This window comes from Charadrius vociferus, unplaced genomic scaffold (assembly GCF_000708025.1).
Source record: "Charadrius vociferus isolate BGI_N301 unplaced genomic scaffold, ASM70802v2 scaffold163, whole genome shotgun sequence".
NCBI classification, from domain to species: Eukaryota; Metazoa; Chordata; class Aves; order Charadriiformes; family Charadriidae; genus Charadrius; species Charadrius vociferus.
In genome coordinates, this window is record NW_009648332.1 from 5,855,160 (window position 1) to 5,860,391 (window position 5,232).

The following is a 5,232-nucleotide window of genomic DNA, read 5'->3' on the forward strand; positions in this document are numbered from 1 at the left end:
CGGGAAGAAAGGGGGGGTGGGAGCCACCCCCCCCGCCGCAGGCAAGCGTTACCAGCCGCCGCCACGTTACCCCCCAAGCGCATTATTTGCAGGTCCCCCAAAGGTTCTGACGGCCTTTTCCCCTCTTTTGGTGAGGGCGACGGTGCGGGGAGGGGGCTGCTGGGGGCAATGCTGCTTCCCTTCACACCCTGGCAAGCGTTCGACCACAATTTTATAGGCAATGACAGTAATTCCTCTTTTTTTTTTTTTTTTTAAAAAAAAAAGAAGTTATCACAGCCATGTGCACAAATAATTTAAAAAACAGTTAACCAATTGAGCTGGTAACTTTAGTTAAGGAGTGTTTACAGGCTAAGTGGTCCATTGAATGTGTGTGTGTGTATATATATATATACACATATATATATATATAACTACAGCACCATACTGCTGATGGTGGCCAACACCATACCCCATAATGTGGAGCAGGTGAACAAGAATGGCACCGCAGGTATTTTCTTTTCTTTAAATTCTCCCATTTTCAGAGTCATTACCTACTAAACCAGGGTCTTTTAGAGCATCCCTCACTTTTTTAAAGCTTCCCCCCAGCAGCGTAGCTGCTAACCCCCCCCCCCCCAGCAACCCGGCATCCAACGCTTCCTATTAAAGTTTCTGGGTGACGTTTCCACATGGGTGAAAGAGAAGGGCCCTTCTCAGGCTCCAACCAGGGGGGTGAGGGGTGCCCTGTCCAGGCAACAGCCCCACGATAAGGATACCCCCCACACCCCCCGTCAGGCTGAGCAAAGCCTCCGCAGCCAGGACCGGGTTGGTTTCCATCCCGGGCGCTGGGACAAGGCGTGGGGTGCTGGGTGTTTATCTGGGGTCGGGCGATCACGGCTGCACAGCTGGTTTAACCCTTGTCCCCTGTCCTGCTGCCAGCCCGGCGAGAGCTGATAGCTCACCCACCGTTTATCTCTCCCTCCCACCTCCCAGCCCTCTCCTTCCCTCCTCCCATTGCCAGGTCAATTCTCCTTCCACCTCCCCCTTCTGCTTCTTTTCTTTCTTCCGTTAAAACGTCCTTCATGGCCACGCGGCCTTTGCCACCAGGAAAGGGAAGAGTATCCTCAAGGCGAAGGTTTCAAACCACTCCCTGCACATATATATTTAATATATAGCCCTGTGGTCTATAGAAAGGGATGGGAGGATGCCGATGCCACCTGCTCTGTGGTGGGATGGCCAATGTGCATCACTCCTGAGGGACCCTGGTGATGGAGAGACCCTGGGAGCTGCCGTGCTGTGACAGGCTCTGGCGACGTGTCCCCAGGTGGGTGGCTGGTGGCCCCATATCGTCTGTGCGTCCTCCTTCCAGCACCTTCCTCTCTGGAGCATCTCGACTTCACTGCTGCTCAGCCACCAACATGCACATGTCCCAGAAGATAGCAGACATCTTCTGCCTTTTTATTTTTTTTCCTTGTTTAAAGTAATTTTTGAAAGTCTTTCCCACTCTTATCTTCCAATGGAAAATTTCATTCATTTCCCATCAAATGCTAATATTTTTTTTTTACAATCTGTTGCATTGCAAGTGGTGATGAGCACTGCTCTGTGGATTCAAATATATGTGGGCGGGGGAAACCCCAACCCAAGCTATTTTCTTCTCCGTTTATACAAAACAGAGGAGAAAGTTGGGGGAAGCACTTTAGGGTCCTGGTTTCACCACACAGAAGTGATCGGCACGGGGGGAGTCTGACAGCCTGTGTGTCGTGTAGCGATGCCCTCGGCTGGGACGGGGTTTACGGTTCATCTCTCATCCCTTTCAGCATCACTGGTGGCATCACAAGGTGATGGGGGTTTTGTTCTGTCTCCTACTGTGGGAAATTTTCTGGCAAATAAGTTTTCCTTACAAATTTGAAGTGGGTGCATTTAAAGGGATTTTTCTTCACCTGTGTTTCTAATGTGTTCCAGGAACCAGGTGACATTCGGGCTCCTGGTGGCAGAAAAATCTCCCTTAACGTTGCACGGGTGATACGGGGGAGTGAGAACGGAGGGGAAGTGGCATTGAGATAGAACTGAATTAAATAAAAAAAAAAAAAAAGAAGGTGAGAGGGATGTGTAAGTCTGAGAAAATAAAACAAGAAACGCAAAAAAACCAAAATCACCCCAAATTTGGGCAGCTTTTATTTTCAAGCCTCGTTATCTGGTTTTAATTACTGCCTTCCTGGCAAAGCCGTGGTCAGGGCAGCTTGCACTGGCACCCCTGCCTGGGAACGCCACCAAAGCCAAGAGCAAGGACCTGCTTCGTTAAGGGCATTCCCACATTATTGAATTAAATATGCTCATAGAAACGACAGGACCCAAACGTTCCCACCCTGGCAGACGATGAGAAAGCTTCGCCTCTTCGCTATTACAGGCCAGCGACAACAGGAGGGAGTAATTTATGACTCTCTGGGACTGCGCGATACGTTCCTCGTCCTGGAGCTCATCCCTGACATTCCCACCACCGCACAAAGGCTGCAGCTGGCCAGAGGTGCCCAGGGGACACTGTGCTGTCACACGCGGCGAGGAGATGAGCAGTGAGCGGGACCTGCTTTCTCCTCCCAGCCCTTTTCTCCCTTGCTGGTCCTCCTGTGCCTCCTTTTACCTCATTTCTTGATCCCTGTTTTGTTTTTTTGTTGTTTTTTTTTTTTTTTTTTTTTTTTTTTTTTTTTTTTTATTTATCAGTTTTCATCCAAAAATTGGTGCTGGGGTGCTGGGAGAGCTCCATGGCTCAGCGGGGCTGGGGATGGATGGGAGAAGATGAAGATGCTCTGACACCCCAGGGGCTCGGGAGGGGACATCCACACCACAGATGGGGATGCAGGAAACCTCCCATGGAGGGGAGGGAGGGGGGGTCCGATAAGAACTTTTAAACTTGTCCCCCCTTGGTAGACATTCCTTTTCCCCTGCTCTCGAAGCTATTCTCAGCCGCCCTGGTGACCTTTCCGGGGAACAATTTACTATTGTGTTTTGGTGAAGCCCAGCCTCTATTTTTACACTCTGTTTTGCTGATGTGGGCGCAGGGAGGGAGACGGGAATCCAGCAGGAAATGGGAGGGAGCGTCTGGAGCGCGGTTAAAATTGCCCCGGCACTTTGATGTGCCGCCGGCAGCACGCGGTCGGGCCAGGGGCTTCGCTCCCTGCCCGTCCCTGCAGTAAATCCCGCATGGCACCAGTTTAACCTGGCCAAGCCAAGGTGGGAATGGGTCCTGCGCCAAAGGGCTTGTGGTGAAGAGGCCACCAAAGCCGCGGTGGTATCGTGCTCCTTGGTGCGTGCGCAGTGCAGAATGAAAGGCTGCTTTCTGTTGGCGTCATGCTACTTAAGAGATGCTGGAAAAAAGGGGAGGAGGTGACTTGCTGACCGGACTGGGAGAGGCTTGGGGACTTGCCCAGGGGTGTCCGGAAAGTGACAGAGCATCCCGGGTTGCATCACGTGAAATGAGCACGTGGAGGCGGCAGGTCTTCGTGTGAGGTGCCGTTGAGCCGTGGTCCTTCCTGATGGGGGACCATGAGCCGGGCTTGTGGGGAGTGATTGGCTCCGAAAATGCCAAGCGTCACAGCCTAGAATGGCCAGGAGAGTGTGGTACCCGTGTGCCCTGGTCACCCTATGTCTGCAGCGGGGAACACCAGACCGTCTGACCCCGGAGATGGCTGGGGAGATAGCCAAGCCCTGGGGAAGGGAGCAGTGCCAGCCCTGCCCTGCGTCTGTCCTGCTCCCACCACCATCACCATCTGCAGCACAGCTCTCAGGCAGGAATAGCACCACCAAAAACAGAGGCAAGGTCCTCCTGTGTGTCCAAATGGTCCAGCCATGGCCTGACCTGCTGCCCATCCAAGGCTGCCTGGGAGGGCACGTGAGCAAGGGGACACTTTGCAGCAGCTGCCCCATCTCTAGAGCACTTCACTTGTACCCCACCAGCGATACACCCCTTCAAGCACTGCTGGAGCTGAACTAAAACACATCAACAACCTCCTAGTTGTGTGTCTTTATAACGCAGCACTGCTCCTCCAAGCACCCAGTCTGCCCCATCCCTGGCAACGGCATGGAAACGGCATGGAGCTGGAGGCTGGTAGGGTTGGCCTGGGGGTGGCCGGAGCTGGTCAGCAGCGTGCCACCACCGGTGCTGTGGGTAAGAAGGTGCTGCTCAGGGTTGGAAGGGCTCTGTTTGTGTTTGGTGGGTATATGGTTGGTGAACTGATGCCCTGCGGATGCTGGACCAGGGAGCTGGTGAGGAAGAAGCCTGGCTGTGGTTCCAGTGTGGGGCATCACAGGATGTGTCCTAGCAGTCACACATCGGCACAGACGCTCGTGTGCACAAGGAGTCACTCGTACCCCATGAATACTGTCTGTGCATGAGCTCATACACATGACAGGTAAGTGTGCACACTGATTTACTCACAAACACACAGCCCAGGTGCTCTCACCTGTATGGTCTCACACGTGCGATGGTGCACACACACATTCATAAATACACACACTCGGTTTTGCACGTCCCACACCTGTGGGCACACCTGTGGATGCACCACTGAGGATGTAGTCCCAAGTACACGTTTGGAAAGATGTGAACATGCAGTCCTGTACGTGTCTTCAAGCCACCCAAGCCCACGACATGCTCACACATGTGTCCCCTGTCCCTTGCACACTGCCCTGCTGCTTGTCCCCACTGTATAAAACACCAGGGTGGTTTTGCTTTTGGTTGCATCAGCAGAAATCACTCCCAAGCTGCTCCCTGACCGCAACCTCTGAGCTGCTTTTCCCTTCTTCTAGACCAAACCACCCCAAGAAGGTGCCAGATGCTTTTGCTGGGGTGTTTTTTGGGGTGACGGGAACGGCTGAGCTTGTTCAGCGTGCCAGAGGTGACGGCCGTTGCTCCTATCTCTGCAGGCGCTGGGTGGGAGGGCTGTCTGCCCCATCCTCAGGGCCACCCTCCAGCTGGCCCTGTCCCCGCTCCGAGCTGCCCCTCTCTATCTTGCTGCGTGCAGGCACGGGGAGGGGGCTGGGAATAACGTCCCGCAGCCGCACACACTAACAGCCCCCTGGACAAACGGCACGAAGGGCGTGTGAGCGTGTTTCGTCCCCTCCTATGGTGATGTGGTCCCAAGGATGGCGGCGTTGCCCCGAGGATGGTGACATCCATCGCCGCCGCCCTGCGTGCTTGGCTCGCAGTCGACGTCCCTGCAGTGCTGTGGCTTGACAGGGGTCCTGGACGCCCTGTCCCACACG